Source organism: Sphaerodactylus townsendi, linkage group LG01 (assembly GCF_021028975.2).
Source record: "Sphaerodactylus townsendi isolate TG3544 linkage group LG01, MPM_Stown_v2.3, whole genome shotgun sequence".
Taxonomy (NCBI): domain Eukaryota; kingdom Metazoa; phylum Chordata; class Lepidosauria; order Squamata; family Sphaerodactylidae; genus Sphaerodactylus; species Sphaerodactylus townsendi.
In genome coordinates, this window is record NC_059425.1 from 50522374 (window position 1) to 50545944 (window position 23571).

General features: G+C 47.6%; 1 protein-coding gene across 4 annotated transcripts in view; it reads right to left on the bottom strand.

Annotated features, from left to right (window-relative positions):
• PPM1B (protein phosphatase, Mg2+/Mn2+ dependent 1B) overlaps positions 1 to 23571 on the bottom strand; it is an 86504-nt gene that overhangs the window by 35145 nt on the left and 27788 nt on the right. For all 4 annotated transcript variants that reach the window (XM_048482985.1, XM_048482980.1, XM_048482965.1 and 1 more), the window contains exon 2: positions 5817 to 5935. The gene's annotated coding sequence lies outside the window, so the exon portion shown is untranslated. The remainder of the gene's footprint in view (positions 1 to 5816; positions 5936 to 23571) is intronic.

A 23571-nucleotide genomic window follows, 5' to 3' on the forward strand; every position in this document is an offset into this window, starting at 1 on the left:
TCTAAACATGTTAACCAGGGTTTCTCGAGAAGCATTCTGCCAGGAGGTGGTGTTACTCGCGAGTAAGTGGTTAGCTGAAGAGGGACCTGCAATATCCTCTCCTCCCCTTAGGGACCCGAGATCTTGCCTGGTCTTAGGTGAGGAGTCTTTAGAGGAGTTCCACGTTGTATTGGTTGCCAGGCACTCGGTGGCTCTTGGGAAGCTGGAAGTGCCAGCAAGAGCGCTGCTGCTGTGGTCAGGTCCTGAGATGGCATTTGGCTTTGTTGGAAGGCAACACGGCTTTTTTTGTGCTCTGCCGCCACCGCCCCTTCTGTAGATCGGGCTGCCAGCTTCTTGGATGGCTGCAATCGTTTTTCCTGCTCGGGGAGAGGCTTGGGGCTTCCCAAACTGGATTGAGGCACCAAGGCTCGTACTCTAGCTGCCCTCGTCGCTTCTGCTGACGAACGGGCAAAAATCTCCCTCTTTGGGGGAAAAAAGCCGGTCACCATGTTGAGATGGGCTTAAGAAAAGTGGCAGGAAAAAACTAAGGAGGTCTGCGTGGCCTTGGGAGCCTATGCAGATTAGGTACGCTCCTGAGGGAGTTCTGCATGGCCTTGGGAGCCTGTGCTGATTAGATATGCTCCAGAGGGAGTTCTGTGTGACCTTGGGAGCCGTGCAAATTAAATTGTTGCTCTAATAGGAAGCTAAAAGTACAGGAAAAGGCCAAAGAGCCAAAAAGAGGTAAGCCACAAATAGAAGAAGACACACTCATGAACCTGACAGGAGAAGAAATTGAAATAATGGCCGCTCGACAGATATCTGCTACTGATGCCTGGTTTCTAAACGCTGCATTGGCTGCGTGTAGAGTGGGCCACTATCCCCTGTGGTATGGGCTGATTTGAAGCTTTGTATGCCTCGATGATGCATGCCTTGATGGTGCAACTAATTGCAGCTTTGGACATTTGATGGCCCAGATTGACCCAGACTGTTAATTTTGCGAATGGGCTCAGTTCTAATGAGAAAGGTTTTAAGGACCTACGAACGTCCAGGTTATGCCAGAGCCTCTCTTTAGGGTGTGATGGATTAGGACAAAAATTGGGTACCACAATGTCCTGATTGACGTGGAAGGAGGAACGGACTTTAGGGGTAAAGGAAGGATCTGGTATTAAAATTACCCTGTCCTTGTGAAAAATACAATTATCTTTGACCACAGATAAAATGCGTATTCTGAGTAGCTCTAGGGCAGCATACAGCAGATCATGATGGCAAGCAGAAGCAGGAATTTCATACGCAGCCACTTGAGGTGAATTGTTTGGACTGGTTCAAATGGAGATTTTGTGAGGGTCGATAGCACCAGGTGTAGTCGCCACATGGGAAAACGGTGAACCGTGGATGGTTGTAGCTGATTTACCCCTTTTAGGAAACATATGATGTCGGGTTGACGTGATAGAGGTACTCCTTGGACAGGATGGCACACAGTGGAAAGTGCCGCTACTTGCCTTCTAAGCGTGGAGCTACGCAGTCCTTGTTCAAAACCTTCCTGTAGAAAACTGAGAATTTGAGGTACATTAGGATGTTCCAGATCCACTGCTTTCCTTCTGCACCCCCTCGTGAATTTTTTGCATGAACAGTTATATATGTTGTTAGTCGACTTCCTGCATGAAGCTAGGAGGGTGTTGGTCACCTGGTTGGAATATCCCTTCTCCTTTAACAATCTCCGTTCAACAGCCAGGCGGTTAACTTGAACCATTGAGGATTCGGGTGGTAAATGGGTCCCTGGATCCAATGGCATGTCTACTTGGAGGTGGGTATCATCATCCCCATTGTGGTGGCGAGATCTAGAATGGAGGAAAGCCACGGATGACGTGGCCAGTAGGGTGCTACCAGGATTACATGGGCCTTTTCCGACAAGATCTTCCTGAGGACCTTAGGTAAGATTGGTGTGGGAGGAAAGGCATATAGAAGCGTCTTGGGCCAAGGGGTTGTCGGAGCGTCCACCCCGCTGGCCTGTGGATGATGAAACCTCGACATGAAGGCCGGGGTTTGTCGATTGGTCACTGATGCAAAAAGGTCCAATTGTGGGACTCTGAATTGTTGTGTAATTGACTGGAAAATGGATGGATTGCCACTCTGCCTCCTTTATGGTTTTGCAGCTTAGCCAGTCCAAGCATCTATGTGGTCACCCAGCCACTGGTTCTGAAATTCCTGAAGACGACCACCCACTGGGATTCTGTAGTCAGGATTTATTATTGTTGTTGGTATTTCTGTTGTTCCTAAAGCTCTTCCCTGGTCTTGTTTGATGACGAAAGGACTGGTTGAAGTTGCCCTGGTTGGTTCTCTTATGAAACCCTTGCTGGGGTTGCCAACGTCTGCCATCTCTAGATGCTCTGGGGAGGGTTCTATGAGAGCAGAAAGTAGAGTTAGTTTTGGAAGAGTTGAAGTCTGAGCGGAAGTACTTCGGCATGGCCTTCTTTTTGTCTTCTGTTTCCACCAGAATGCGTTCCAGTTCCTGGCCAAAGAGTGTGCCACCTTGAAAGGAGAAATTTCCTACCAGTTGTTTGGAATGGTGGTCTGCTTGCCAAGAACAACGGAGGCCAGGCAATATGCGACTGATGGAACTGATGCCATAGCGATAGCACGAAGCAATTCTAATGAGAGAAGGCGTCGAAGAAGTTAGAATCTGCCAGAAAGAAACTAAGTTAAGAATGTGATCCACTCCTTCCCCTGATGCCTTTGTTGTGAAGATTGGGATCATGTCAAATAGTTTGGCGGCTGAGAAGCCATAGCTATGCTCTAGCCATGGTGGCCCGCATGACTAGGGATTTTAAAAGCCATGGCTTCTGTACATTGTGTAATCTCCTGGAAACGACATCAGTGCGTTTGTCTAGGGGGTCCTTAATATTGCCATCACCATCTTTGGAGACGAGGCCTCCGGATTAGAGTGCTGCCACTGGGGCGTTTACCAGTGGGGTAGCAATCATGTTTTGAATGTATTCTGGTGAGGCATAAAGCTTTTTGAAGCTGGAAGAGAAGCCTTTGCTGGCAGATGGGTCATCCCATTCTTTCCTGGCACGTTTTTCAAAATATTCTGGGATTGGGAGGAAACCTCTTGCGGAAAGATCTTCTTGTTCCCCTTGGGGCAGCCTTTGATAGGTTTGGAAGAGGAAGGCAATGATGAAGCTGGATCTATAGCGTCCTCTGAATCTTTCAAATCCAGAGCTGCAATAGCCTTGGTGATTAGTAGGGAGATATCCTCAGGTTTAAAAAATCTAGGGGTCTGTTCTATCACCTCAGTGGGACCTTCCTCAGGGTTAGAGAAATGATCTGAATCTGGGCACTCCCCCTTGCTTACACCCTCTTCCCCCTGGGAAGGTTAATGAATCTCTGTTCTGGGTACTGGCTCTGGAGGATCTGGGTGGGGAGGGGGAAGAGGAATTGGAAGGAGATCTCCCCCGCCTGTGGAATCCTCTATGGTAAGATCGAATCTCTTCCCGCATAGACTTTTTGAAAAGGCTCACTAAATCTTGTGCAAAGGTTTGCTGCCATCCTCCTGGTAAGGAGTCTGTTGAACCTTGCCCTTCCCCCCCATCACGGTCTTGCCTTGCCTGATTTTCTGCTCTGTTGTTTGATGCTGGAATTTCCTCTGTCTCTGTGCTCTCTGCGGCCCTCTCTGGGTAGCTGGTGCCAATTTCAGAGTTAGCAGGGCTCTGAGATCTTCCTTCAGTCCTGCAGCGCTTGGGCTAAAAGGAGAACCCGTTTCAGACCTCCTGATGCAGCTGGAGACATCACGTTGTAGCCTCTTGACCAGCAGAGGTCGCTACGCTAGCGTTGTGTATTCCCGCCTTCCTGGTGGCTCTGCTGTTTGTGGGCTGTCCTTGGCGTGCTTTTTTGGCAGCCAGTTCCCAGGACTTCCCCACCGCTTTTTTCGGTGGCATTGGGGTGCTCGTCCCTTGAGTCTGGGACAGAGAATTGCAGGCTGCCCTGGTCCTCTATGCTGAGGACCAGGAAAAAAATCTCCCTTTCGGGGGGAAAATGGCTGGACACCATGGCGGCGTCCCAATCCAATGCGGGGGTGGAGGAAGGGGGGGAAAGGAGAAGGGCCGGTTTCCAGCTCCCGTCGGAGGGGGGTTCCTCATGCCTAAGGTTCCCAATAAGGATGGGGTAGACACAGACAAGACGAACAGTAGACTTACAGACCAACAGACAGAAGGGAAGAAGGAGTAGGGGACTGGGTGTTGAGCTCCAGGGACAGAGCTGCTCTCCTGCTGAGGATGGGAAAATACTGAACAGCTTGTGGGGATTTCACTGACCACAGGAAGTGACAACTTTCATAAGCCCTGCCTCCCTGAGATCCGTTGGGAAACACTCAGCAAGATGTCCCCCTCATCCAGTAGAACAGTAGACATCATGACCCACTTCTTCCCAAATCCTTACATTTACAAAGAAAGCTCTGTTGGCACAAGTACTTTCACCCAGACCATCTTTCTCAGTGCTGCATTCCAAGCACTGCAGCTTTTGGCCACACAGTGCCTGCAACCTCAATCATCAGCTTTTTGGCAGTCACAGAATGACTCAAGTAAGTTTTCCATGGAACTGTCAAAGCGAGCTCCACTAAGAACAATCTGAAGAATACATACATACTGCATAAACAAAGCAAGAAATATATCCCTTTTGAACTGTGGGGCAACCATCTGACTAAGGTTTGAAGGATCTCAGAGCTATTCCTGGCTATGACAAAATCCTTAAAGTAGTGCTGGCAACATCATTATACAGATATATATATGCGAACACAATGTATTACAGGCCAACTGACCGTGCTATTGCAACTCATTACAACAAAATGTACCATTATGACCTAGATCAGTGGTTCCCAAACGTTTGGGGCTGCCACAACTTTGGCTTACAGGGCACGTCCCTAGTGCCCCCAACCACATATGAATACACATCACTTTCAGGTCTAGGGCACATTCAAAACAGTGAAAAGACTGTTGCTGCTTTTCCATTTAAAAAAAATCTTGCCTTGCAAAGCAACAGCAATGGGGCTCTTTGCCTTGGCTTTCCTATCCCTACACACTGGGGAGAGTGCTGCTGCTTTTCCTTTTTTAAAAAAAAAAACACATCTTGACTCGCAAAACAGCCAACCAGCAAGCCTACTTTGATGCCACAGCCGCCCTCTGCTTGGCCGCCCTCTCCCTCAGCCACATACATGGACAAGCCCACGTGCACTATGCCCCACAGACAACACAATGAAGAGAGTGCTGCTGCTTTTCCTTTAAAACTCACCAGTCACCACATGACAAGGAAAAGGCCTTTTCCCTACCTTTTGGTCCAGGAATCCCTACCTCTCTACCACCCCAAAATTCTCTGCTACCCCCAACTCCCCCAAAATTCCTCATCACCCTCCTTGATGTTTCCACTGCCCCCAAAGGGGCAGCAGAAAACAAATAGCTTGGATTTATACCCCATCTTTCTTTCCTGTAAGGAGACTCAAGATGGCTTACAAGCTCCTTCCCCTTCCTCTCCCCACAACAGACACCTTGTGGGACTGAGAGAGTTCCGAAGAACTGTGACTAGCCTAAGCTCACCCACCAGATAAGCCTCTGCCACTCAAGTGTAGGAGTGGGGAATCAAACCTGGTTCTCCAGATTTGAATCCATCTGCTCTTAACCACTGCAGTGGCTCTCATGGGAATCCCTAACCTAGATTTATGAACGTGAACTTGAATGCTTTCTTCATACACAATGGAGCATATTAAACACTGTTATGTGCATGTATGCTTTCCTGGGTCAAGACAATTTCCACAACAGATACATTCCATTCCACAACAAATTATTTACCTGTCAACTGCTCCTCTGTTAATTTCTCCACAAATTTAAAATGTTAGGTTTACATTCCTTCAGCAAACAGGTACAGAGAGTAAAGTTCAGAAAGCACAGGATACAACATCTGGAATCTCCTAAAAGAAATGACAGTCATAATCAGTGCCTTAAATAAACAATGACCATATTCTTAAGAGTTTCTGATCCATTACAGAACTTTAAAATCATTGTAATAACCTTTTGAGTATCATAATTGATATGGAATTTTGGCTTTTTTTTGTGTAATATTATTATGTTAAATGTAGAGTTCTGTGCTGTCCCCCAAAGTTTAAATACCCAAGGACCCTGATTCTGAAAAACCCACATGGTCAAGCCTTCTCCCTTATACACGCACATCTCTCTCTCTATCTCACAAACTGAACAATGAATGAGGCTAACTACAATTGCCCCTCAGAGGCTCCCATTCTCTCATATCTTCAAAAAGAAAACACTCAACTGTGTTTTAACAAGTTTAAGAAAAAAATGTGTAAAGTGTCTACACTTGACTTGCAAAGTTAAATTCCAGATGGTAGTTGATTCTATAGGCCCATACAGATCAAATAAAGGGGACCTGAACACAGTGCTAAATGTTCAGGTAATCTCCCAATTGGTTTATCATAATGCACTCTATGTGGGGCTATTCTAGAAGATGATCAGGAGGAGCTGGTGCAGCATGCTGCAGCTAGGCTGCTTGCTGATACATCTGGTCAAACACACATCACATCAGTCCTGCACTGGCTCCCAATTCGCTTCCAGGACCAATTCAAGATGTTGACATTAACATATAAAGTTCTAAATGCCAATCTAAAGGAATACCGGCACCCATGTGTAACTGCCCAGGCACTAAAGTCACAGGGAAAGGTTCTCCTAGTGAACCCCACTCCGGTCGAGATATGGATTGCCCCCAGGCTTTGGAATAACTTCCCCTCAGAGGTTTGCCAGGGGTCTACCCTTTATCAGTTTAGGTTGCCTGGCAAAGACTTTCCTTTTCACCCAGCTTTTTGGTTAGCCTCCCTGGATTCCTCCTCTATGATGCTGCTGGTTGAGGGGACAGGTGAGGGTTAGGGCTGGGATTTTAACTTTGTATGCTGTAGAGCTTTTAAGGGATGATTTTATGTATGGGGATATTTTAATGTTGTAGACGGGTTTTGAGTTCTTTTGATAAGTCAGTCAGTGAGTGGTATTTCACGTTTATATATATATATATATATATATATATATATATATATATATATATATATATATATATATATATAGAGAGAGAGAGAGCAATGGTTTCTGGGACATTTTAATGGGGGCACTTTGAAGCTTTGCTCCATTAGATGCATCGACAGAGTTCCTGCTAATGCCCACCAAACAACAAAGCGATTCTGTCCAATGAATTAAGCCAACTGCATTCTAACACCGCCCTCCTCAGCATATGAATCCTGTTCCTTCTGCTGCAGAGCAGCTAAAGGGAGAGGGAATTAAACTCAGAAGCAATTTACACATTGCATTAGAAAAAGATAACTACAGGAAGATGTGGCAAAATATGCAAAAACCAACCCATCAGTCCACAGACAAGCTGTGAGGAAATATGCTGCATGTCACCCCACAATTCACAAACAGGCTGTAAAGAAGTATGCTGAATGTCACCCCAAAATTCATAGAGAGGCTGTGATGAAGTATATGTAGCGAAGCATGGGTATCCTGCTAGTTCTTCAATATTTAATGAATAGGAATTCATTTTAATAGTGGAATGAATTACATGACATAACATAGAAGAAGAGCTCTTCATTCTAATGCAACAGGAATTTCAATCACAATATTTCTCTACCTCTGCTCTAGCCAGTCAACACTACAACTAATTATTTACAGATAATGAACAATCCATTGGACTTGCAAAGTTGTATCAGAACCTAGAAACCTCTAGGATGTAGCCACACATATATTGCTATGTAAAAGCACCAATTGCTAGAAAACTATGTATTATCCACCTGCTAGCACAAGCGTATTAATGTCAAAGAAACAAATGAATGGAGCCTTCCATGGAAACACAGAATAATGCACATTCTATCCATTTTTACAATTGTTTGAAAGTGGATTTTGTTATTCCGCACAGTAAAATCCAGCTTCAAAGTGGATTGAAAGTGCATTATTTTGCATGTGTGGAAGGGGCCAAATTCTAGATATCTTCTAAGGCAACTAGAAGTAGAAAAAAATTCAATAGAGTGAAGGGAAAAATGAATAATCCAAGTATTTTCAGCTGAAAGTTTCTATATGGCTCACCAGCACTTCATATGCACTTCCTAAGATGCTCTGTGTCTTTTCTGAAAAGCACCAAGCCAAAGCAATTACTCCCACCTACTCCCAGCCTTCACCTTTCAAACCCATGAACTTAGGAAGCCTAGAAAAGAACCAAACTGATAAGTAGATGATAGTGGAAATAGCAGGCATGATTTTATGCCTGTAACCTAATCAAAGAGTGGTACTAGAAATAAAGAAGAATATGGTATTCACTATTAAGTGAAGTTACTGAACAGGGCTAAGCTATGGTCCTTCAAGATGCACTCCAAAAGGTAAAGATTACAAGTCAAGCCAACACTAAATTCCTCAAAACCTGTATTTTAAAAAAATTAACTCTGTGCCCTAGTCCTTGTCCTAACCAAAATAAAGGTCACGTAAATAGATTTTGACACGAGTCCCTAGTTAACACTGAAATTTAAATTGGGAGCTCCTCAAAACAGAGGCATTTTTTGCTCATGTTATTTACTTCATTGTATTTATAACCCACACTTTTCTGGCTTAAGCATGGCTCAGGGCAGCTTCTAGATCCACAATAAAAATATGAGATAAAAACTGAGCAAAAACATAAATATTCAATGTTAATATGTATTAAACATCCTATAAACCTAGCTAAAATTAAGACTAAGAGCTTGCTGCCTTGAGGGTTCTATGCCTGCCTTGAGGGTTCTATGCCTGCTATACTTTAAGCAGGGGAAAAGGCAGGATGCATACAAAATGCTGATTTTTATTTCTTCAGAAAACACCAAGCACTTTCAGAAACAAAATCATTAAATATTTTGTGTACTGTGGTCTTTCCAGACTTGTTAGTTGTAGAATAGAGCTGGATGAACTTTGAAATAGAACTCTGAAAATTTTCTGTGAGTATTCCCTCTGCTCAAAGGAAAGGAAGGCATCTTGAATTTGGAGTGTTCACCACTGGCTGCTCAGGGAGGCAGGACTAAAACTTCCACTTCCTGTCTCCCAGGCAGAAACTTGTGGCCCAGTTTATATACTTTGCAAGGTAGTAAGTAGGACAAGAAGAAAAAATGATGAACTTAGGATACTTACTGGAACAGGTTAAACAACACTGCCATAAGACGACAGGTATTAGAGCAACAGTAGCCAAAATAGTTGCTGAGAGAGAAGACAAACCCACACTTTTCTTTCCACACTTTCTAAACATGTTAGTGATGCTATCAAGGATTATTCTTGTCTTTCACCTCATTTTTACAGCTATGCAGTGTCTTATCACATCCACCACTATTTCTTCACTTTTCAGGTAGGCAAGAGGTCCTCCTAATCTCAGAGCAAAGGAACCCTCATGGTAAGTTCCATTTTCGCTCTAAGGAGGACAGCATCTTGTAGATAAGGACTTCCAAAAGCGAAGTACTTCAGATTTCAGGTGGGAATTACATACAATCCACCACATGTTGCAGAACTCAGTGCCTGTAGGTTGTATCAGCTGAAGAAAAGAACTTTATCTTGTAATGCCTGTTGAAGGTTGATATAGACCAGGGGTAGGGAACCTGCGGCTCTCCAGATGTTCAGGAACTACAATTCCCATCAGCCCCCTACCAGCATGTGAGTGGCCATGCTGACTGGAAACTGATAGAGGTAGTTCTGAACATCTGAGCTTACAGGACTATATTATTATTTATTTATTTTATTGTTTTATTAAACTTATAGGCCTTCTATCCCGAAGGAGACATTCGAGCTTCCAACATAGCTGTTACATAGACAGCAATCAACAATATAAAAAAATACTAAAATCATTAAAACCTAAGAACTAAGCAACCCAGTTTACTACAGAACTATAGGTTAAACAACCCAGTTCATAAATTAATTAAGACAAACCCTTGAGCCATTAAAAGAAAGAAAGGAGAGTAAGTAGGGCCTGGGATGGAATTTATAGTAAGACAGGCCCAGCTTTTAATAGAATGGAGGCAGCAGTCTCAGTTTGATTTCGAATTCCAGTGTCGATAGGGGGGCAGTAGATCCACGAGGCGATACTCCCCGAGAAAGCCGATTGGAAAAGCTCCGTCTTGCAGGCCCTCGCGAGACTCATTAAAGGTCCCGCAGAACCCTTTAACTTTCAGTGAGCATTCCACCAGAGACCAGAACGTAAAGGCTCACCAGCCGGGTTGGCCAACCGGTATCATTCAGGACCAGGGTCACCAGTAGATCTGCCGTTGCGAGCAGCGACCTGTAATGAGGACATAAGGGGTGATGCGGTCCACTTGGTATAATGGGCCCCATGCATTAAAGGCCTTAAAGGTTAAAACCAGCACCTTGAAAGCGATCCGAGGAACTCCACGGAAGCCAGTGCAAACTGACTACAACACAGAGGTGATATGATCTGAATAACCACCACCTGTTAGAAGCCGTGCCTTCATTTGTCTGGACCAACTTCAGCTTCGGATCAGTCGCATAAAGGAAGACCCGATAAGCTGATTACAATAATCAAACCTGAGGTGACCGTCGCATGGATCCCGCAGTGGCCAGATTAGGACTGGGAGAGATGATAGAGGAGCCAGCCGCCGTGCCTGGCGAAGGTGGGGAGAGCATAACCTAGGCATGGGCCACCTGGTTCTCCACGCGATAATAAGAGAAGTCCAGAAGCGGACCCCAGGCTGCAGTAGAGATGTTAGGAGCCAACATGACCCCTCTCCAAGATTTGGCGGCTGAAATTCCCTCGGTCTCTCCCCCCGGCCCAGCCAAAGGACCTCCGTCTTCGTTGGGTTAAGCTTTAACCTACTCTGTCTCAACCAACCAGCAACCGACTCCAGACAGTGCTGTAGAGCTGCAGGGGCGGAGGTCGCTCCCCCCTCCATCAACAGAATGAGCTGGGTGTCATCCGCATATTGTCATCCGCGTACCCCTGATATAGACTATAGAGGACCACGTATGGCCTCAACTGAGGCTTGATCAAAGTAAGCATTGGCGGCTGCTCTTGCACTGAAAGTTCCACTATAGATGAGAACTAGGATCTGAGAGGCATTCTGGAACCACAACTATAATGAGAGCCCATTTCTGGCATGCCTTCCACAGTGCCTCTGAGATAACCGGTAGAGCTGCAAATGCTTACAGCAGACCCTGTGACGACAAGGAAGTTAGGGCATCCACTTTCTCCACCTGTGGATGATGGTATCTGGAAATCAATCGTGGTTCACAATGACTGGAGGGCAAGAAAAAAAGTTCCACCCCCAGAACATCGAATCTGTTCATGATTAGTTGGAAAGTCTTTGTTTTGATAGACCACTTGTTCTCATTCATGGTTTGTCTGCTCAACCAACCTGCTTGAGTGCTGAGGGATCCCTGGATGTGCTCTGTGGAGATCAACTGCAGATACATTTCTGACAATAACAGAATACTCCTCACTTCCCATATAGGACAGACAACCTGGATCCCTCCTATTTGTTGATGTGGCATGTTATCAGTCCTGATGATAATGTACTGATGCAGGATTGAGAACAGGAAGTGTTGAAGTGCCATCCTTACAGCTCTGAATGGCAGGACACTGAAATTCACTATTTATTTTTGCTCTATCCAGAAGCTCTGTGCTTACAGAGAAGTTCCCTAACCAATCAGACTGGCATCTTGAAAATCAGTATTGAATTCTTTTGCATATAAGATTGTCCCTGAGTTGGATGACTGCTTTTGTCTGACCAAGACTGTTAATATCAGCGTCTTGTTCCTTTTCTGTGTGTTCACAAAATGAGGTTGAAGGAACCACTGAAGAAGTCTGGAGTGCAGACGAGCCCACAGGACTGAACTTATGCATGCAATCGTGAGTCCCTGTAATAGTCAGGGGCATTAACCTCTGACTTGGCTTTGGGGATCTTCTTGGCTAAATTCAATAACTTGTTTTTTCTTCCAAAGGAGAAAGCCAGCATATTATTTGGGATATTGTGATTATTGCTAGATGCTATAGCATTTGTGTCAGAAGAAAGTTATTTTTGTATCTGTTCAAGAGATAACTGTGATTTTCCAATATCTGTATAATCAGACTGGTGTCATTGAGAGATTTTTCCTTGGTTAATGACCAAATTAGGATATCATCCAGGCAAGAGCAAATCTGGAAACCCTGTCCTCAAGCAAGTGACACTAATGTCACCAGTACCCTGAAGAACAGTTGAGGAGCCAAGGCCAGTTCGAAGGGAAGCTCTGAACTGAAAATAGGAAAATCTGAGAAACCTGTGATGGTCCACACAGATTGGGATGTGTAGGTATGCTTCCATGAGATTGATGGAAGTAATAGATACTCCTGAAGTGAGAGCTTCAGTGACTGAACGTAAGGTCTTCATAGAGAACTGTTTTGGAGACCTGTTGATATATTTTAGATCTAGTATGGCTCACCAATACATGTTTTTCTTGAGAACCATGAAAATATGAAGTACATTCCTGATGGTCTCTTGCAGATAAGAACCGATTTTATGGCTCGTATTAACAGTTGTTTTATGATGGACAAGATTCTCATGTTCTTCTTCCTTGTTGAGAGATCCGATAGAGCCGTGGTGGCGAACCTATGGCACTCCAGATGTTCATGGACTACAATTCCAATCAGCCCCTACCAGCATGGCCAATTAGCCATGCTGGCAGGAGCTGATGGGAATTATAGTCCATGAACATCTGGAATGCCATAGGTTCGCCACCACTGTGATAGAGGTTAGAAATTGAGATAGGGAAGCATGATGCCATAACTGAATTGAATGAGCTGTTGAACTCAATAATCCAGCTGTGACTGCAGCCATTGACTTTGGAACAGCTGTAGTTTTTCCCATACTAGCACTGGCCTGGCATCACTATTTTTCATGACTGATCTTGTTGGATCAGTAGGACTAGAATGGGGGAGATCTGTTAAAGCGCAAACCTCTGCAAAAGCAGCCTCTGCTTATTAACCATAGTGTCCTCTTCTGGTTGCGAATGGATCGCAGAACAGACCATTGGTACTAACCCTGAAGGGGCCTTCTCTTGTAGGCAGGAGACCTTCTCGGTGGGTGATTTCCACCCCCTCTCAGGGAGGCAGGGATAAAAAACGTCACTTCCTGTTCAGGCTAGGACTCCTTGCTTTCCCAAAAAACTCCTGACTGAGCAGTGAAACAAAGAATATATGCATATCCATAGGAAAGAACAGGAAGGAAAAATATGAGAATAAGCAACAGTGCAACAGGAAAACAGAGTTCCTCCGCGGAGCGGAGAGGAGACCCTAACAGCATTTAACTAGGTAGTTAACTGGAGACCATTCTGAACGCTAGCGGCGCCATGGGAGGGACGAGAAGGTCTCCTGCCTACAAGAGAAGGCCCCTCCAGGGTGAGTACCAATGGTCCGTTCTCTTGGAGGCGGAGACCTTCTCGGTGGGACCTCCCCAAGCAGTGTCCCCCAAACAAGGGTGGAGCTTGCCTTCAAAGCGTCTAGTATGTTCTACCGAGCACTCTGCGGAGAGAAGACAGTCTCGGCCAGCCCCAGGTTTAGAGCTTGTAGTGTCACAGCGAAGGAGGGCAGGCCCCAACCCATATGGCTGCTCTACAGATTTGTTAGAACTGGAAGCTTTGTTGCGGAATGCTGCGTTTGTAGCCGCGCTTCTGGTAGAGTGGGCGGTGATTCCTCCAGGAACTGGTACGTGGAGGGCTTTGTGCGCTTCTACGATGCAGGACCTAATAGCTGAGCTAATGGCTGCCGTGGACATCTGATGCCCTAAGTTGGGAGAAGACACGTTGATAAAGAGAGATTGGGTCTGTCTGATGTCTGCCGTTCGTAGAATAAAGGCCTTGAGACCTCCTGACGTCTAGAGTGTGCCAGGTGCGTTCTCGGGGATGATTCGGCTTGGGGCAGAAATTAGGGAGAACGACGTCCTGTTGAAGATGGAGGCAGATGCCGCTTTAGGTTTGAAAGTGGGATCTGGTGAGAGGACTACTCTGTCCTGATGGAAAACACAGAGGTTGGGATTCACTGAAAGGGCCCTCAGCTCCGAGACTCTACGGGCAGAAGTGATGGCCACAAGAAAAATGGTCTTCATGTGTAGCCATCGTAGGTGGATGTCCTGCACCGGTTCGAAGGGAGAGGCTGTTAGGGCCGACAGAACGGTGTGGAGTCTCCAAGAAGGGAACCTGTGGTTGACGGGAGGCTGTTGTTGTTGGGCCCCCTTAAGAAACCGGAGAACATCAGGATGTTGAGATAGACTTTTTCCTCAAAATGAAGGGCACACCGTAGATAGTGCTGCGGCCTGACGCCGGAGAGTGTTGCTTCTCAGTCCTTTGGAGAATCCCTCCTGTAGGAATTCCAGTATACTGGGTACGGAAGGCTTTGAGGGGTCTCGTAGTCGAGCTCTGGACCAAAGAGCGAAGGATTTCCAGGTGGAATTGTAAAGTCTGACTGTAGAAGGTCGTCTGGAGGCCAGAATGGTGTTGATGACTTCCGTTGAGTAGCCCTTACAGCAGCATAGAGATGGCCGCTCAACCGCCAGGCGGTCAGGCAGAGCCAGCCGGGATCTGGGTGGCGAAGAGGTCCCTGCAGTAGGAGGTCTGGAAGCATGGAAAGAATGAAGAAACTGAGGGGATGCACTGCCATCTCCGATTGCTCCTTGCGGAGAACCAAGGTCTCCCTCGAAGCCAGAACAGAGGCTGACCAGGATGACTTACTTGCCATGCTCTATTGGCTCTGAAAGCGTCTCAGGAGCTTTGGGATCACTGGGGTTGGGGGGAAGGCGTAAAGGAGCCCTCGTGGCCATGGAGGGATCAATGCGTCCACCTCTTGGGCGAGGTGGTGGGCGAACCGGGAGAAGAAGTTCGGCAGCTGTGTGTTCTCCGCCGTGGCGAACAGGTCCACGCTCGGGACTCCGAGACGGAATGAGATCTGCCGGAACGTCTTTCTGTTGAGAGACCACTCGGCAGGGGAGACGGTTTGTCGGCTTAGCCAATCCACGCTCACATTGAGTTTCCCTTTGCTATGTTCCGCCTGCAGGCTCATGACATTCTTCTCCGCCCAGATGAGGATTTTGCTGGCTTCCTTGTGGAAGCGAGATGAGCGTGATCCCCCCTGATGGTTCAGGTAGGACTTGGCTGCTACATTGTCGGTTCTGATCAGTACATGGTGTCCGGTCAGCTTGGGGCTGAAATGCTGTAGGAGGGAGCCCAGGAGGGATGGCCCGTGGTTAGAGAACAGAATTGATGGGGAGAGGCGGCGGTGATGATCTCGAGGCCATTGACCCCTCTTGTGAGAATTCCCTGGAATCAGAGTGGTGCCCCAGCCCTGGAGGATGGCGTCTGTGAAGATCTGGATGAGTGGTTTGTCTGCATAAATTTTGCCCTGAGAGAGGTGGGTTCTGGAAGTCCACCATCGCAGGTCTGCCTTGAGAGACTGAGGAATGCTGAGTGTTCTGTCTCTCTTCTGGAGAATGTCCCATTGGAAGGGGCATAGGAAGAACTGTAGTGTCCTGGAGTGGAACCTGCCCCATTGAATCATATCGAAGGTGGCCGTCATCACACCTAGGAGTTTGGAGAGGAACAGAAGGGAAAGCTTCTTGGACCTGATAGTAGCCTACCATGCCAATGATCTTCTGAATTTTGTCTTCCGGGACAAAGAGCGAGTTCTGCATCGTGTCGATTCGGGCCCCGAGGTGGATCAACTGTTGTGTGGGACGTAGGTGACTCTTTTCCCTGTTGATCAGGAACCCGTGGGTTTGTAACACCTGCATGGTGATGTCCAGGTCTTGTAGGGCTGCCGACTCGGACTTGGACCTTATCAGTAAGTCGTCTAGATAGGGGTGGATGTGCACCCCTTGTCGGCGAACCAGAGTTATGGGCCCTAGGAGAAGTTTTGAGAAGACTCTCGGGTAGCCAGCCCGAACGGCAAGGCCCTGAATTAGAAGTGCTGGTCCCCTAGATTGAACCTGAGGAAGCTGCGGTGAGCGGGTCGGATGGGCACGTGCAGGTAGGCTTCCGTGAGGTCCAGGGAGGTGAGGAAGTCCCCTGGGCGAAGGGCTTCCGTGATGGACCTCAGGGATTCCATCTTGAATTTCCTTAGCACGATGTATTTGTTTACTGTGCGGAGATTGAGGATGGCTCGCCAGTCCCCGTTCTTCTTGGGGACTGTAAAGAAGTAATGTCCGGAGCCTCTCTGAAAGGTTGGTACTGGCTCTATGGCTTTTAAGGTTAGGAGGTGCTTGACTGCGGCATAAGTTCTGTTCGCCTTCTCTGGTCTGGAGCTGATTGGAGATGGTAGGAAGCAAGGTGGAGGTAGACATCGAAACTCTATGGTGTAGCCTAGAGACACCACCTCTTGAGACCAGACGTCGATGTGGTCCCCTCTCCACTGAGCCCCGAAGCTGAGAAGGCGAGCCCCCACCAGGAGATCGAGTGAGTCAGGATCTGGGTGTGGGGTCCGGTCTGGGAGTTTTGTCGAACTTGTTCTGTGTTCTGAAACCTCCCCTCCGACGAAAGGAGCCCCTATTCTGCCAGGAGGAATTGCGATTATCTCTGGGAGGGCGCTGAAAATATTTTTGCGGCCGATAGGTACTTCCGGGCCATGAGGGGTTCCCTCCTGGGCGAACTGACCTGGGCATGGTCTTCTTGTGGTCCTTGGATTCGACTAAGATGTCATCGAGTTCAAAGCCGAAAAGTCTACCACCTTGGAAGGGGTAGGCAGCCACAATTGACTTGGATTGGTTGTCGGCCTGCCAGGATCTGAGCCACGCGTTACGTCTGGCCACCACGTTGGCTGCCATGGAGGGGGACGAGAGGATCAGAGCGTCCAGGGTGGCGTCTGCAATGAAGGAAGCAGCAATCCTTACTCTCTCTAGACCATCTCTGACTCCCCGAGCTTCTGGGGGGAGGAGTTCCATGATGCGGCCGAGCCATACTAGGATGGCTCTGGAGACGGTGGATGCCGGGGCAATGGCTTTCATGGACAGCGCTAAGGATTCATGTGAGCGTCTGAGAGCCGCCTCTGACCTCTTATCCAGAGGGTCCTTGAGGTTGCCCTCCCCATCCTTGGATACCAGCCCTGAAGACTGAATGGCTGTAATGGGGGCATCTACTAGGGGGACCTTGAGGAGGTCCTCGACAAACTCCGGCACTGCATATAGCTTGCGTGCGTTGGAAAGGAGGTGCTTGTTGGAAGCTGGAGTCTCCCATTCTTTCTTAATTCTTTTAATGAAGTATTCTGGGAGGGGGAGGATGGACTTGGATGGCTCATCCTGGGGGAGGAATTTTTTGCTGCCCTTGGGACAACCCTTAAAGGCGGGAGGGGTGTCAGAGGTGGAAGGTTGATTAGCTTCCTTCTCATGGAGTTCCAGGGCAGCCACGGTTTTGGCGATCAGGAACTCCAAATCCTCAGGATTAAAACATTTAATGGACTGATCTGAGGGAGCCTCAATGGTTTCCTCATTGTCCGAAAAGCAGCTCCCATGGACCCCTGGGTCCGAGTGATGTTTCCCACTGGGGGGGAGTCCCGCATCTGCCTGACACAGGAGGAGGAGACTGAGCAGGCTAGCACAGGGAACCTACCGGATAGCCCTAGTATGCCCATGGCCCAAGTCAAGGGGCGCTGGTGCGTTAGAGGGAGGTGGAGTGCCAGTAGTCCTGGATCCCCTACCCTGCAGATATGACTCTATATGTTCCTCAAGAGCCCTTTGAAAGGCTGAGGGAAACTCACTGGGAGACCAGGTCTGCCCCTCTCTATTAGAGTCAGTGCGAGCCAACTGCAACTTTTCGCTGTTGGAGATCCCCCTCACGCCCAGACGGAGCAGCTCTTGCCTGCGTGAAGGAGCCGTGGATGACCGGGCGCCCACGCTGCCACTGCGATGGGATTCCGTCGGCTGCGGTCTGTTGGAGCCGCGAGAAGAGGCGTGGGAGGGCGCTTCCTCCGCCGTCGGTTTGCTCCGCTTCACTGGCACTTCAGAGGGATTGCCGCGGCTCGCCTGTTTGCCGCCTGAAGATGGCGCTGACTTTCCTTTCTTTGATGGCGGCCCTCTGGGGTCGCTGTTGCTAGCGCGTTTCCCGCCAGAAGCGGGCGCGCCGCGCCTGGCCGCCTCAGCCTTGGCCTCCGAGAGCATTGGCCCTGCCGCGAGAGAGGCGGCAATGGAGGAGGCATGGCTGTTGTCGGCGGCAAGGAGGGACCTTTTTGAAGCCCTGGTGGCTTCTGCCGCTCCTCCGTGGAAGTTCTCCCTGGGGGGAGAAAATTCTTGATCCGCCATTTGGGCGGGAAGGAGGAGATGGAAAAAGGCGGGAAAAGGGGGGGGGAGGAATGAGGGAATCAGAGGAGATCTCCAAGCCTCCTTCAGAGAGCAGTAAGGTAAGAATAGAAAAGAAACGCAAAAAGGTCACTAGGAAAGGACAGGGAAAGCTGAAAAAAGAGCTACGCTAAGGAGCCCCAAGGATCCGCTGCACTCCCTGTTCAGGCAGGAAATAGAACTGGGAAAGTAAGGAGTCCTAGCCTGAACAGGAAGTGACGTTTTTTATCCCTGCCTCCCTGAGAGGGGGTGGAAATCACCCACCGAGAAGGTCTCCGCCTCCAAGAGAAGTGTGAGATAGGAAAGAAATAAAGTTTGATAGAAAGGCTTCCTGTCATTCTCCCATAGACTTCTTGGCATGGCTTTTTTCTTGTATTTGGTCTCCACCTGTCATGGGCCATTCCCTTGAGAGTGATGACTTCTCAGAGGACGAACAGAACCAGTAAGCCCAGACCAAGTTGGGAACCAACAAGAACTTGGAGCAGCCAGGGCCCCTGCAAGCTCTACAAGGGGAACAACAGGCAGGTCAAGCCTCAGAGCCAGAAGTACCTGCAGAAGCAGGCCGTGCATCCAGCCCTGCTCCAGCTGCAGAGACTCATTCACCTAGCTCACCTGAGCCCACGTGACAACAAAGGAAAACGCAGGGAGCCGTTGCAAGTTAAACGGAGAAATATGTGCCTGCTAGCTCAAAGAAGGCACCTTCTTAAGCAGGGAGAAGCAGAGTCTTCACAGGATAAAGTCTAACATGCTGGAAGACCCTATATGAAGCAGGTTCACAGAGCGGACCAGAGTGGATGCAACAAAGCACATGACTGTTGCAACGCTTCCTCTTTGTTGATTCTGTGCATTCTGACCCTCAGACTGGATTTCTAAACACTGAAATTGCTTAACCGACTCCCAGACTAGACTGGTTCCCTGCTGTAACTTGATCCACTGAGAATCTGAGGCACCACCAGTATTTTGTCTAGTGTGCCCCCAAACAGTCTGCTGCCTTGGAGCGATTCACTACTTCACTACTGATTTGAATTGAAGGTTTGTTTGCCATACCTTTAGCCACATGGCAGATCTGGTGGTAGCCGCTGCAACCATGGAGTGGACTGTGAAGGTCATAGTGTTTATGGATACATCTGCCAGGAAGGAGATGGCCTTAAAGACACAATTTACTCCTGCAACTCTTCTATCACCACTAGGGATGAGCTGGCTCTGTTTCTGAGTCCAGACCTGGAAAAGCGGGCTGATGGGGCCGCTGATCTTATGGCTAGGGTTGCCGCTTCATGGTATTTCCAGGATGAAAAATCTGCCTGTCTACTGAGTTCTTTATGGACCCCATACTATCTTCTGAAAAGAGATCTGAAAATTGCAAGGTTGCAGTAGGACAAACCACCAATGGAACCTGTAAGCATTCCCATAGCATATGTGGCTAAGGAATATAGCTTAATTGTGATACTGATGAAACGGTGCCTGTTCGCCAGGGTTTCTTCCCATTCTGCCTTCACCAGCCTTTCAAAGTATTCTAGGGAGGACGGGCCAATAGGAAGGGTTTTCCTGGTTTGTTTGAGGGGCGAAAAGAACTTTTGCTACAAAAAGATTCCTGGGATTGCCATGAAGAACGCCCTCCATCTCTAGATGATCTGGGCAGGATCCTGTGGGACCTAAAGGTAGGTCCTTGTGGACTGTCTTGCCTGATTTTGGTATAGCCCTCTTTTTATCCCTGGTTTCCACCAGTAATTAATTCCCTGCCGAATTCCCTGCTGAAAAGCAACCTCTTGTGATAAAAATATCCCGAGACGACTGTCTTGAAGTGGGTGTCTGCTTGCCACGGGCAGAGCCAGGCGTTGCGGTGGGCCACTACATTGGAGGCAATGGAATTGGCCACTAAGGTCAGAGCATCAAACTCGGCGCCCACCAGGAAAGAATTAGCGAGAACCCTTTTAACTTTCAGCATTGAGCCAGAGATCAGGATTACTCGTGGGTAAGGTGGCTGCCGCCGAGGGACCCACAGTTTCCTCCCGCCCCCCCCATGCCCTTATTAGATGAGGTCTATGCTGTAAAACTGTGCTCCGATCAGTCTTATGATATGCAACCTAGCACTCTGTGGCTCTGGAGGAGCTGGAGGTACTGGTTATGGAGCCACTGGTCCAGACCACACCCTGGGAAGGCGCTAAGCTCCGCTGCTTTGAAGCGCGGTGTTTCTTCTTAGGAGCTGCTGCGCCATCTTCCTCTCGAGCCGTTGAGTTGTGTTTAGGCCGAGATTGCTTTTCCTGCTCAGGGGGAGGCTGGGGGCCATCCAAGCAGAAAGAAGAGGCCGGAGCTAATGACCTGGCTGCCCGCATCCCTTCAGCAGACAACTGGGCAAAAGTCTCCCTTGCCGGGGAGAGAGGGGGAGAGAGAGGCGGGGAGAGAGAGAGAGAGAGAAAAAGAGAGAGAGAGAGAGAGAGAGAGAGAGAGGGAGGGAGAGGGAGAGAGGAAGGGAGGGAGGGAGAGGGAGAGAGGGAGGGAGGGAGGGAGGGAGAGAGAGAGATGGCTGCCATTTTAAATTGCTGATAGGGCCAAAAAAAAAAGCGGGAAAGCTGCTGCCTTGCCTGGGACGCTGCTGCAGTGTTGGGCGTGTTCCCAGGCCCTCATTTGGAGAAAACTAAAAACAAACAAAAAGCACAGATGAAATAAGACACACAGGTAAGGCACAAACAAGACAGGAGTAGAAAAACAGTAGGAAAGTCAGATCCTTTAGGAGCCTATGGAAAACCATCCTCTCCCTGCTGAGGCAGGAAAATTACTGAGAAAATGGCTTCCCAGGCTACTACAGGAAGTGATGCAAAAGTTTTTCCTGTCTCTTAGCAAATGGGTAGACGAATACTCAGACAAAATGTCCTCCGCTTCCAGGAGAAGCATTTAATGCAAATTTAACTATCTTTATTATAGAGATATGGGTTTACAATCACTTGGTTCAATGCAGTAAACATGCAAACACCAAGTTCCAAAAATATAGATAGGTTGGAAAATAGATTTGGAAGAGAAAGGGGTATATGGGTAATAAAACCTGATCACAACATGAAGAAGATCCAGGGTTCAGAGCCAAATAGCCAGCATTTGGTTCCAGGGGGCAATATGTTGGGCACAGTGACAAAGACAGACAGGTGTCAATGGCACTGGGCAGTTGGCCCTTTGAAGGGTAGGATATTATAGGGTGAAGAACTACCTCTGGGTGTTAGGACAACCTTTTGGGAGGTGTCCAGATGGATTCAGAAACAACTGTAAGGTGCATTGTAAGGTGGTCAAAAGAAGTTAGTTACAGAAGGGAGTATCTGGGATAAGATAATCAGGGGAGGCAACGACATCAGGAGTCTTCTTATGACTTGAAATGAGTATCTGTTCAGCAAGGCTACTGTATTGTGCTGAGGACACATTCTTCCCTGGCTGTGGAGTTAAATGTGCTGATAATGGCAAACAAGCTATATGAGAACAGAAAAACAATTCCTGGAAGCTTCTTTTAGGTAGACCTGACTATTGCCAGAGAATGGACTCCGGCATCTCTGTAACGCCAGCATCATCCTTAAGGAAGGCAAGCAGGCAGGGATACTTGTGAATAAGCGCGCGCGCACACGCACACACACACTATGCCAGGGTGGTATGGTAACAGTACAATACTGTATCATCCCACCAGGAAAACTCTTTGCAATGAAATTGCCAGTATTGATGTATGCTTGGTGTCATCCCAGGCTTTAATTATAGAAACGGAAGAAGAACATTGTGTAATCAGTATACCACTGATCTCCAGAACAGCACCTGGAAATGCCTTGCTAATTGTCAATTTGTTACCCAGTGCCCACTTGCTTTTGAATCTTGGGAGACAAAATACAAACAATCTTGAATGAGAAAGAAAAAAATAGTGAGTTTCAGGTGGCTCTAGTGAGCTAAATGAGTAGCAGAGTGCCAAGACTATCCTAGGCACATGCAACAGCCATGGACCCTTGGCTAGGGCATAGACTTGGATCTGGAAAGTTTGTCTTGGGACTATTCAAGGAACAAACATTCCCTTTTGGGAAGAAACTGAAACCAAACACCATCAGTTCCCTGAAAGAGATACTGTTTTGATGGTCTCAGGGAACAACCATTTGGAAGCAGCTTCCTCCGTGGTCTAAGAACACTCACTTGGATTCGTCTGGGTAATGAAAGCTTAATTTAGAATAAAATCTTGTTAAAGGGCCACCAGACTGTTAATTTTTACTGCAGCAAACTAAATATGCCTACCCACCTGGAATTATATACCCATGCAATTTCCCAAATGCAGAAGAGTCCATTGGATACTTACCGTGAAGGGCTTTTCTACTGGAGGGAAGGGAAGACATCTTGATAGAGATATGCTCATTATTACTTGCAGGGAGGCAGGGACCAATCAAAACTCTTTGACATCACTTCCTGCTGGGGTCCTCAGGGGTGACTCCCCTCAGTATGCCGTCTGCCATCGTAGTAGAAATGAGGACCACAGGAACATCAACTCAACATATAACACCAAAACATTAACACAACGTTGAAAATGTACAACCTAAACAGAAGCTGTAATCTCAATCCAGCTCCATCCTAGCTACCTCAAAGCCCCTTTTACTTCATGGATTAACATCATCGGAGAAGAACAGAAACCAGGGAGGGGCCAAGATGTCTTCCCTTCCCTCCAGTAGAAAAGCCCTTCACGGTAAGTATCCAATGGACTCTTCTACTGGGTGGGGGGGAGAGATCTTGCTAGGGACCTCCCTGAGCAGTGTCCCCTAATTAGGGTGGGTTTCATCAGTCTCCGATGATGTTTTCCAGAACTCTTCTGCCAAAAGCCACTTCTGTAGCCGCAATGGAGTTGAGTTTATAGTGTCTGACAAATGATGAAATGGAGGATCATGTTGCCGCTTTGCATATCTCCTCTACCGAAGCATGATTTCTGAGCACTGCATTGGTAGCTGCACTCCTAATTGAGTGTGCTGTGACTCCTAAGGGCAGTGGAAAGCCCTTGTATGCTTCGATGATGGTTGCTTTTAGTGTTGAGCTCACAGGTGCCTTAGATATTGGAAGACCCACCTTCAGTGGTTGAATATTGATGAACAAGGTTTCTGATTTTCTCAGGTTTTCTGTTCTAATCAGAAAGGCTTTCAGCGCCCTTCTGACGTCCAGTGTATGCCACAAGTATTCCTTTGGATGTTTTGGATTCAGTATAAAGTTTGGTATTGTAGGTGTAGTTCTGCCCATTAAAG